At 35.8% G+C, this 12,607-nt stretch overlaps 1 protein-coding gene across 1 annotated transcript in view; it reads left to right on the top strand.

The window, feature by feature from the left end:
* Window positions 1-12,607, top strand: part of LOC114032719 (sperm flagellar protein 2-like) — a 222,684-nt gene that overhangs the window by 125,910 nt on the left and 84,167 nt on the right. The window lies entirely within an intron of this gene.

The raw sequence follows: 12,607 nt of genomic DNA, 5'->3' as shown, positions 1-12,607 counted from the left end.
TCATACCTGCCTATATGGAATCTATAGTCTTATATGGAATACTCTTTTTTCACTGAAGTTAGATAAATGAGGTATAGATAATAAATAGATAAAATATAGGTCAAGGAAGGAATCAGTTCCATCCTGAATCACAATTATGGAAAGTCTCATTTGTTTTCCAGGTGATGAATGTCTTTTAATAACAAGAAAGAACAATATTCTGGTCAGTTTTTCTAATTCAGAATCGAGGATGTTGTTTTGAGTCAACACTCCACAAAAGTCAAGTGCATTCTATATTTTGCCTATGGATTTGCTATTTACCGTACAGACACAAACAAAACTCTTTCCAGGTCAGGTCCTTCGAAAGTCTAGTATGAGAGAGCTGGCCTCTGAAAATCCAGGCCCTAGTTGCAGAAAGTAAAGATCCCAATATGGGATATTCAGCTACCTATAAAAATGCAGCCACCTGATGATCCATTTGTGAATTCCAAACTGGTATCTTGAGTGAATTAGTAAGAAAACAATGCTTTGGCTAAAAAGCAATTGCCTGCATCCTGGATGACCCTCAAATTAAAAGACTTCAGTAGGAGAGTTCCAGTGGGGGGGAAGGTGGGGTTGTGGTTGGTGTAAGTGGCTCCAGGGAACAGTCAGTCTTAAGGAAGGGCCCAGCTCCCAATGACATGTGTAGGGGGAGGGAATAGGAGAAGGGGAGGCTATGAGAAGCCCTTTGGAACTGCCTCAAATAGTAGTGGGACTTTTTGTGGCATCTCCTTCTTTAGCTCTGTGTGTCTTCCTGGGAGCTGGGTCCATCCATAATCTTGCTTGTGCTTGGAGTCACTCGAACACACATCCTCTGGGTCTTTTCCACCATCTTTTAAGGGTTACTCAGGCTGCAGGCAATCATTGCTTGGCCAATGGCATCACCCCTTTCTGATTCATTGAAGTGACTTATCTGGATTCCATAAAGGGATCACCAGGGGAAGTCTCATTTTTACAATTAGTTTAACACCTTGTAATGAGGTCATTTACTTTCTGTGACTGGGTCCTGAGTTTTCAGAGGCCAATTCCTTGACACCTGGAATTTCCTGGAATACTGAACTCAATTTAGAAATCATTTCCTCTCTGATATCCTTATGTTAGGACCAGCTATAGATAGATTGCACTTACCCATTGATTTAAATGAATAGGTTATTCCACTTGACAGGCTGTAGGCATATTTAACCTTATGCTTTCCTCAATATAAAGAACACCACTTGACATTTTTTTTTGCTTTTTCAAATTTGTTAAGGCTATTCAAAGATAATTCCAGATTTTTTAAAATAATGACTTCTAAGATCCATATTATACATAGCTATTTTCACTTCTGTGATTTATATATGAGAGGAATCCATTGTTTTTTCCACAATAGTTATGCTGTTTTAAATAAAAGACTTTAATTTAGTAATATTAAAATACTATCTTTATATTAGATTGGATCCTGATCTTAGATTGGATAGTAAAAATTTTATCAATACACCATGTATTTCATAGAAATGAAAAATACCTAGATCATACTAGTCTAAAAGAAGTATACTCTTAAATGACATCCATGGAAAATTTCAAATGAACAGTGACACTTGGGAAAAATTACTCTCCAAATCTAGCTCAGAATCAGTGGCAACAAAACATACAAGTCTTTGAAGTCAGAGCCACCTTAATTCGTCTCTTTCAACTCCAGAAAATAAAGTAATATTTTATTTTGGGAGCAATACTTCCATCTACACTTTAAAGAACTAAATAATTGCATTGTTCCCAAATTTTCCTCCAAACCTGGACTTCTGTTTAGTGCAAGCCCAAGATTGATCTCTTACCTAAAGTTAATGGCCTTCACAATCACTAACTAACAGTTGGCTAAACAATTTTCAGAGCTATTTAAGGAAGTTCTTGCATAGCTGAGGACCCAGAAAGCTCCTTAGACTCTCTCAGATTTGGGCCAAGCTTCTAAATAGGACAAAGAGTTTGTATTTGCATGTCTGTGTAATGCTACTATGTGATGGAGAAGGTCTTCCTAGCCCACTTCTTCTGCCGTATAGGAACTTTAGAGGGTTTCTCCTCAGACACATTGGAAAATAAGGATCAGTCAGTCAATAAGCATTTCTTAAATACTCACTATGTGCCAGACACTATGCTAAATACTATGGATATATTGTTGAGTCATTTCAGTCATGTCTGACTCCTCAAGATTCATTTGAGTTTTCTTGGCGAATATAGTACAGTGGTTTGCCATATATTTCTCCAGTTAATTTTACAGATGAGGAACTGAGGCAAACAGGATTAAGTGACTTCCTGGGGTCACATAGCTAGTAAGTGTCTGAAGCTAGATTTGAACTCAGGAAGATGAGTCTCCCTGACTTCAGGTCTGGAAGTCTATTCACTAAGCCACCTTAGCTACAACTGTAGATATAAATAAAGGTAAACATATGACTTTTGTCCTCACAGAGCTCACATTCTAAAGGGAGATAAATGTTAAAGTGTCAGTTTCTAGGTCATTTACTCAAAAAAGAAATAGACATATATGCGTGTGCGTGTGTGTGTGTGTGTGTGTGTGTGTGTGTGTGTGTGTGTGTGTGAAAAACATCCATAGCATTCAGTAAAGTCCATAAACCCTGGCCATTTTCAGTTCAGAAAAAGTTTTAGGACTAAAAAGTTACTTTAAAAAAAAAGTTTCCCAAATAGAATGTTGGCAAGTCAGCCCCTCCAAAAAAGCAAACTCCAACCCACATAAGTCTATTCTTCAGCCCAGATTCCCATTAAAATCTTAGGCAAGGTGACATTGTGTTCACTGAAATGATGTCAGGTGAGCACAATGACTTGGTAATTTTTTTGAAGTGCTAAACTGTTGAAATGCATGATATTTAAAGCAGTTTGAGTGTTTGTACATGTGTCACAAAACCTATCTTTAGTTCTCAGTTTCAGCTTGAATGGTTGTGCACTATAGAGAATAGAAATTCCTAAACATATGTCAAGATGATGTTCATGATCCCATGATTCCCATACAAATATCCTAGAATCATATGAATACATGTATGTGCACATGCATGTACTACACACATGCATATATTCTTTTACTACTATATTCATTTGATGGATTTAAGCACTGCACAATTATTGGTAAAATGAAGAATGATTTTTCCCCACAGTAAAGTTGTTTGTATTGGAATAAAGTCAATATCAACAAAACCTTAAAAATTAGCTTTGGTTGCACAGATGTTAAAAGTCATAGGCATGACCTCAACATCTCTCTTCCCAACTACCATCTCCTACTACTTCAGTAGGAATTAAGGAACGTTGTAGAAACAGAGATTAAGAGAACAATCAGAAATTTTCAAAGACTGCCTGGAATTGGGAGGTAAGCAATGTGTGTAGAGTAGCTATAACTAAGCAGGAGGCTACTTTCTTCAGATTTATGGCTCAAGCTACAGCCACCATACCACCCCCACAGCTTTGCTCACACACAGCCTAGCTACACGTTTGTCTCCACCAACCAGAAACAAAATGGTAGTTCCTACTCTTTATGACACAATTCAATCTTAAAGCTTTAGAAGTTTGTTTACAACCTTTAAAAAATGTACCCTTGAATTCTCTACGTTGCAGGAACAATAAATCTGTTATTGCTTCAAAGAGTGAGTGTACCTGTCTTTTTCTTTCTCCCTGACTAGGGATAGGGCCAGTGCCAGATGCTAAGAAAAAAAAATGGAAGTGTTCAGCTCCAAAGGCATCTTTGTGCCTTGGGGCAATCTTTCATTTGAGGAAAGGAAAAATAATGTATGTTGGCAGTAGAGATGTTTTCTTAACAGCACAACTAGATAGAGTATCCTACCAGTAAATACAGGGCAGCTCTTCTGAAATGAGTTCTTGACAGAGGCTTCTAGCCTTTCTTGACCCACTGGATGACTTTCATGTAAATAATGAAAAATCTCCTTAAAGAAACAGCTGCTGTGACTTAAAACCAAAGATCACCTGTGGCTGCCAAACATGCTTGTTTCTGACATCTAGACTCAGCTTGTTAAGGCAGAAAGAAATAGAAGGAATAAAAGATGAGATAAAAAGGCAAATTTTTAAGTCATTAAAATAAAAAAAAAACACCTAATCATTGTAGAGACAAAAGAGAGAGTGGAGGTGGAGGGGGCAGTTGGAGAAGGAAAGAGAGGTGCTGAGAATCCAAAGAAGTGATCCCCAGTAGGAAGCAGGTTTATCTGCCCTCCCCCTTAACTTCCTAAAGGTCTCTTTGTGTTTGTGCTCCTCTTCCTCCTCCTACTGCCTCTTTTGGTTCTTCATGTAGTTCTCAAAGCTTCTGTTGTGTGGGCATTCAAAGCTATGGCTGCTACAGAAGTATTTCACCTAAAAGGTAGTCTTGACTGCCAGATTATTTTAGGATATAAGAGATAGATAGATATAAACAAACATACATACAAACATACATACATACAAACATATATACATATTGACAAGACATAGCTATAGTTATGGATATCAAGAGATAGGTATGATAGAAATACATATGTATGTGCATATATATATATGCATATATGTGTTGAGCCAGTGATACAAAAGTTTTAATTAGAAATTGGTGAGGGAGCATATGTACAAACATTTTCATGTAAAAAAAAAGTTTCCAAAAATAAGCAACAATTCTTTGGGTCTAAATCTTTATTCAGAGGCCCTATGACTTTGTAATCTGGTCCTTAAGTTATAATCACTTGTCATACAATTACTATTTTCACATAAATATTGCACTTGCTAAGAATTTTACAGCACTATACAATATCAGTTGTTTTGTTTTCTGTCAAGTACTAATTAAGGTTCAAATTGTGGTGGGGGGTCTGGGGTAGTTGAGTTTGGGTCAAATTGTCGATTAGTGGAGATGGTAGATTTTGAAAAAATAGAAACTAAATATCTAGGGCTCCCTAAAGAAAATCAGATTACAAAATTCAACTTATTCTTCCTTTTATTTTTTATTGGTTTTTCCTGCTGACCTGTATTCAAGAATTTGATGTCATTACAAAGTTATTTAGACAGTCAAAACAGAATGGAAAAATAAATGCCATTAGCTAAGCAGCACATCTATAGTATGTTTCCTTTTACATGAAAGGTTACATTTGCTCAAATGACTTAATTATCACAATGCTCCAGGTCCAGCTGTCATGATAGCATAGGGGTCTTTCAGTTGGGAATGGATTCAAGGAACCTAGAACTTAATTTGGAAGAATTCATATTGCTTCAGTTAGTGTAGTCACTCCCACCAAAGGTCTAGGTTTACAAACAGACACACCCCAAAATTTTAGTGTTTGCCCTGAATCCATATTTTTTTTTTGCATAGCAAAATACTGTGGCAACATATTGCTGCCATCAAACTAAAATTCAACCCGTAGTCTTTTTCTTCTGATTTTCATTGCCATCTACAATAGTTTGTACCAGCACCACCATATAACAGGCTCACTATGATAAGTGGCATTTAAATGTCTGATAATATCACAGGATATTTTTAAAGACTCATCAGTGATATCTATGTATTGAATTTTGTCTAGAAGCTGGTAAAGCACAGTCTGCTAAAGAAGGAAAAGGAAAGAAAGGTGAAACTTCTCCCAAAGGCAAAGGTACAGCAGTTAAACTTAGTTAAATTAGTTCTGCATTTTGTAACTATGTCAGTGAATAGATTTTTGGTATTAGTGTGCATTGTGCATGTTTCCCATGAAGTTATGAATAAAAGGCAGATGTGAGAAAAAGTTTAGTGTCCATCAGGGTTAACTTTCCCCAACCCACCCCCCAAGTGTGCATTCATTTTTTTTTTCTTTTAACAAGCATTTATTTTTTCTCTCTCTTACCTCCCGTTGAGAAGGGGGAGAAAAGGGGAAAAAACCTTTTCAATAAATATGCAAAGTCAAAGGAAATAAATGCTTACATTGACAAGGCCCATTTTACAAAGCAAAATTTAAGATTCATGTTTTCAACACTTGTATTGAAACCACTGTCATAAAAAATTGATTGAACTTTGAAGTACAGTTATATCTCCACAAAACCATTTTTAGTAGTGTGTCCTGAAATGTTGATGCATGTTTGATTTCCCTTTCACTAAATAGCACTGTTAGGAATATAAATCTAATCGGGGGTTGTTCTTAATATTTTTTGTATTATGGACCCCTTTTGCAGTCTGGTAAAGCTTATGGAACCCTTCTCAGAATTGTGTTTATAAAGTCATTAACATAAAAAATACATAGTTTTATGAAAGAAATAAATCATATTGAAATGCATATTAAAAACTTTAAATGGAATGGAGGTTAAAAATTTTTTATTCTAATCCCATCTTTGCCATACCATTAGCCAATTTTTCCCAACAACTTCTTTATTGAATAAGTATTTTCATTCTCTTGTGTTTTGTTACCTTGGATTTATCAAATACTAGAAAGGGGTCATTTATAAAGGAAATAGGGGAGAGAAGCATCATCATAACTTAGAATTTTGCAACAAATTCCATAAATAACCTGTGGCTACAAAGTATTGAGACTGATTTCTATAAATAATACAAGGCAATTGGTCCCAAAGTAAGTGTCAAGAAGGAGATCTGAAACCAAGCTTCTGGACTCCAGGAGTCTACAGGAAACTACACCAGGTTGCATGATGTATTCAAGAGATTACATCATGTGATCTGTTTCTCTATAGTTATAGAAAAACCTCATTTGACATTTGTAACAATTTAGATAGGATCTGGGATGCTGTTTACCTTTTTTGTGCATTGTCCCTGGAGAAGGGACTTAGTAAGCAAGTGATATAAAGCAAGATTGAAAGGTAAGTGTTTAACTATTGAGGAGGATAAAAAAAAAATTGATTCCTTAAAAGTACTTGCTTGGAATGACCGATCTCAGTTCTAGGGAAACTGATCATAAGGCGCAATTCCTTCTTTTTAGTAAAGGGGTGGGGTACTATAGGTGTGGATATAAAAAACAAGTCAACAAAGGTATATATACATATGTGTAGATATATGTGTGTACATATCAGATATATACACATATAACAAAGGTGTATGTGTACATACATATGCATATATACATGCATGTACTCATATGCATATATCCTTTTGTTGACTTGTTTTTGTTTTTATCTTATTCCTTGTGTGTACTGTAAAACAAAATTCCTTTGATTGCTTGTGGATCATGCTAAGGAAGCCCCATAGTACTTTGAGTCTTGATACTCAACAGCTATGTCATTTACAAAGAGAGCCATTTGGATAACCTCCTTACCACCATAGAGGGTCCCTCCTTAATTTAGACTTTTGAGCACGTCTCTAATGAACACCATTAGTGTGCATATGTCTCACTATTTTAGGTCTCCTTTACTATTGATAATTAGAGAACCATTGAACCAGGTTATCTCTACATTTTCAACTATCCAGAAATCTTATAAGATTTTAACATTGGTGTAAGAAACAACCTATTAGGGAAGCACTTTTTTTTATTAATTTATTTTGATTTATCAACAACCACTTCCATATGCTTTTGAGTTAAAATTTTTTCTCCCCCTTCCTTCCCACTACCCTCCCCAAGACAGCACATACACTGATATAGGCTATACATATACATTCCTATTAAACATATTTTCACATTAGTGATGTTGTAAGTAAGAATTATAACCAACAGGAGGAACCACCAGAAGGAGGAAACAAAACTCAATAGGAGAAAAAAAAAAACTAGCAAATAGTATGCTTCAATCTGCATTCAAATTCCATAGTTCTTTTTTTGGATGTGGACAGAATTTTCCATCACGAGGCCTTTGGAGATGTCTTAGATCCTTGTATTGCTGGGAAGGGTTAAGTTTATCAATATTAGTCATCGCACAAAGTGACTGTTATTGTATACAACATTCTCTTGGTTCTGTTCACTTCATTCAGCATCAGACCATACAAGTCTTTCCAGGTTTTTCTGAAATCAGCCTGTTCAAGATTTCTTATAGCACAATAGTATTCCATTACATTCATATACCACAACTTGTTCAGCCATTCCCCAATTGATGGGCATCCTCTCGATTTCCAATTCTTTGCCACTACGAAAAGAGCTGCTATAAATATTCTTGTACATGTGGGTCCTTTTTCCATTTGTACGATTTCTTTGGGATATAGCCCTAGAAGTACTATTGCTGGGTCAAAGAGTATGCACATTTTTATAGCCCTTTGGGCATAGTTCCAAATTGTTCTCCAGAATGGTTGGATCACTTCACAACTCCACTGACAATGCATTAGTGTTCCAATTTTCCCACATCTCCAACATTTATCATTTTCTTGTTTTGTCATCTTGGCCAATCTGATAGGTGTGATGTGGTAGCTCAGAGTTGTTTTTATTTTTATTTCTCTAATCAATAGTGATTTAGAGCATTTTTTTCATAAGACTATAGATGACTTTAATTTCTTCATCTGAGAACTGTCTGTTCATATCCTTTGACCATTTCTCAATTGGGGAATGACTTGTATTCCTATTAATTTGACTTAATTCTCTATATATTTTAGAAATGAGGCCTTTATCAGACTGGTTGTAAAAATTCTTTCCCAATTTTCTACCTTCCTTCCAATCTTAGTTGCATTGCTTTGTTTGTGCAAAAACTTTTCAATTTAATGTAATCAAAGTTATCCATTTTGCTTTTTGTAATGTTCTCTATCTCCTGTTTGGTCATTAATTCTTCTGTTCTCCATAAGTCTGTTCTCCAAAGTCTATTTTTTGCTCGCCCAGTTTGTTTATAGTATCAGCCTTTATATCTAAATCATGAACCCGTTTTGACTTTATTTTGGTATATGGTGTGAGATTTTGATCAATGCCTAGTTTCTGCCATATTCTTTTCCAGTTTTCTCAGCAGTTTTTTTTTCAAAGAGTGAGTTCTTATCCCAGAAGCTGGGGTCTTTGGGTGAAAGCACTTTTAAGACTGTTTTGCTTTATTGAACCAAATGCTTTTTTAAATTTTTTGGTAATATAGTAATTTTTGGTTATTTTTGTGATTCATTCATCTTTTCTCATTGCAGTAACTTGCTTAGGACTATGAAAATAAAAGTGAGAATAAGCTGTCTGTTCTTATTAAGAGGTATTCTTCTGTTATCTCAATAAATACTATTTTGGCTCTTAAATGCTTTTAATTATGTTAAGGAAAAAAACAACTTATGTTTCTATGCTTTTTAAATTTTTAACATGAAACTGCATTATAATTCATCATAAAGTTTATGATTTTATTTATATCATCATTTGGTTCTTGTTATATTTATCATTGTTCTTATTATCTTAGTTTTTATTATGTTTATCATTGCTATGATTTAGTATAAAGAGGCCATGTGGCTTAGTGAGTAGAATGCTAACCTCAGAGTCAGCTCTCAAAACCTCAAGCCCTTTCTCTGACCCATGCTGCCTCTGTGAACCTGAGTACTTCTCAGTGGTATGGGTAATTCCTAAGGCTATCAATTGAAGAACAGTGGATAATCAGAATTAGTAGATAAGTATTCCTCATTAATTACTTATATAGGTAAAATAATAAGTCTAAAACTTCCTCCTTTACCCCTAACCTGGAAAAAATTAATACACAAATTTTTCCTAATATTGAACTATTTCTATTCCTGGTATGTCAAATGTGATCCAAATTTATTTTTAAGCATGACTATATTATGTTTGCACACATTTTCTATAATTTAAAAAATTAATACTCCTTATCCTTCTTTGATTTTATTCATTATTATATATTTCTCATAAGTTAGATATCTTCCTCTCTTTTTGAAAATAGCTTATTTGGGATAGGAGTTCTTTAAATATTTGATAGTATTCTCTCATGAATCCATATGGTTCTTGTGGTAATTTTTTTGTTGTTGTTAATATACTTTTATTTATTTCATTAAATATTTGATAGTTGCATGTAAAAATTTTAACATTTATTTTATAAAAATTTGAATCCCAAATTGTCTTCCTCCCTCCTGCTATTATACCCTTCTTGAGAAGGCAAGCAAGTTGATATTGGTTATACATATAAAGTCAAGCAAAACATATTTTCTTATTAGTCATGTTGCAAGAGAAAGCACAGACCAAAAAAAAGAAAGAAAAAGTTAAAAAAAAAAGTATGCTTCAATCTGCAGAACAAAAATTTCAAGAAATGACAGTTTAAAATTGAGGGAGGAGACAAAGGGATTATAAAAAGTGGGCAGAAAAATTCCAACAACCTAATCATTTGAGAATGTTTAATGAAAATGCAAATAGTGCTTCATAACTTCATGAGGGCATCCATGTGTAATGTTGTTGTTCAGTGGTTTCAGTCATGTCCAACTCTTCATGTCCCTATTTTGGGTTTTCTTGGGAAGATACTGGAGTGGTTTGCCACTTTCCTCTCCAGTTCATTTTACATATGAGGAAATGGTGGAAAACAGGGTTAATTGACTTGCCCAAGGTCACACGGCTAGTGTCTGAGGTTGGATTTGAACTCAGGGAGGTAAGTCTTCCTGACTCCAGAGCTGGCACTCTATCCACCATGCCACCTACCTGCCCCCAATATGTTATAACCCAGTACAATAACTGATGTCTATCACCTGTAGATGTCAAGGAAAAAAAAGTTATATTGGGTAAAGTCTAATGTTTAATAAGGTAGGAAGTAATATATTAGAAAAATTTCTACCAAAATGGTTTTTTTAATTATTTTTGATAATTAAAGATTTTGGTAAATTTAAAAATCCACTTTTATTTATCCATTGGCCAATCACTTATTATGAATAGATTCATAATATGTTTAAAGAGAGGCGGCATGGCAGAGTCAACTGAGTGCTGCACTGAGAGTCAGAAAGACCTGGATTCAGCTTCCACCTCTGACACTTACTATATGTGTGATCATGGGCTAGTTACTTAACCTCTCTGAACCTCTCAGCACATTTCAAGGCTTCTTGACTGAGTTAGGACCTACGCTGGGGGAGAGGGTCTTCACATCTCACAGATCCTGGACAAAATGGCATAATTTAAAAGAATTGTGGTGGGCACTGGGCAGATGCAAAGATAATTAACATATCACACCTGTCCATATAGGCACCAGGTGGCACAGTGGATGGAATGCCAGAGCCGGAGTCAGGAAGACTTATCTTTCTGAGTTCCAGCCTGGCCTCAGACAGTTATGAGCTGTGTGACCCTGGTTAAGTCACTTAATCCTGTTTGCCTCAGTTTCCTCATCTGTTAAATGAACTGGAGAAGGAAATGTCAAACCACCCCAATATGTTTGCCAAGAAAACCCTAAATAGGTCAGGAAGAGTCAGACATGACTGAAAAATAACTGAATAACAACCTGCCTATATGGAATTTATAGTCTTATGTGGAAAACCCATTTTCCAATGATGTCAGACAAATGAGTCATAGATAATATAGATAAAATGTAGGTCAGGGAAGGAAACAGTTACATCTGAAGTCACTGTTGCCTCTATTAGGAAAGACTCATTGGTTTTCCAGGTCGTAAATGTCTTTTAATAAGAAGAAAGAACAGTTCTAAAGTCTGTTTTTCTAGTAGTATATGCAGTACTGACATTAATGATTTTGAATCAGGAATATTGTATTGAGTCGGAGCACTCCACAAAAGTCAAGTGCATTCCATATTCTTCCCATGGGTTTACTATTTACCATACAAACACAAACAAAACTCTTTCCAGATCAAGTCCTTAGAAAGTCTAGTATAAGAGAGCTGGTCTCTGACAGTCCAGGCCCTAGTTGCAGAAAGTAAAGATTCCATTATGGGATATTCAGCTACCTATAAAAATGCAGCCACCTGGTGATCCCTTTGTGAATTCTAAACTAATGTCTTGAGTGAATTAGTAAGAAAACAATGCTTTGACTAAAAAGCAATTGTCTGCATCCTGGATGACCCTCAAATTAAAAGACTTCAGTAGGAGAGTTCCAGTGGGAGGGAGGTGGGGTCGTGGTCAGTCTAAGTGGCTCCAGGGAGAGCAGTCAGTCAGTCTTAAGGAAGGGCCCAGCTCCCAATGACATGTGTAGGGGGAGGGAATAGGAGAAGGGGAGGCTATGAGAAGCCCTTTGGAACTGCCTCAAAGAGTAGTGGGACTTTTTGTGGCATCTCCTTCTTTAGCTCTGTGTGTCTTCCTGGGAGCTGGGTCTGTCCATAATCTTGCTCGTGCTTGGGGTCACTCGAACACACATCCTCTGGGTCTTTTCCACCATCTTTTAAGGGTTACTCAGGCTGCAGGCAATCATTGTTTGGCCAATGGCATCGCCCCTTTCTGATTCATTGAAGGGACTTATCTGGATTCCATAAAGGAATCACCAGGGGAAGTCTCATTTTTACAATTAGTTTAACACCTTGTAATGAGGTCATTTACTTTCTGTGACTGGGTCCTGAGTTTTCAGAGGCCAATTCCTTGACACTTGGAATTTCCTGGAATACTGAACTCAATTTAGAAATCATTTCCTCTTTGATATCCTTATGTTAGGACCAGCTATAGATAGATCGCACTTACCCATTGATTTAAATAAATAGGTTATTCCACTTGACAGGCTGTAGGCATATTTAACCTTATGCTTTCCTCAATATAAAGAACACCACTTGACATTTTTTTTCTTTTTAAAATTTGTTAAGGCTATTC

Source organism: Vombatus ursinus, unplaced genomic scaffold, assembly GCF_900497805.2.
Source record: "Vombatus ursinus unplaced genomic scaffold, bare-nosed wombat genome assembly UNPS02000255.1, whole genome shotgun sequence".
NCBI classification, from domain to species: domain Eukaryota; kingdom Metazoa; phylum Chordata; class Mammalia; order Diprotodontia; family Vombatidae; genus Vombatus; species Vombatus ursinus.
This window is presented reverse-complemented; position numbering and strand designations above follow the sequence as displayed.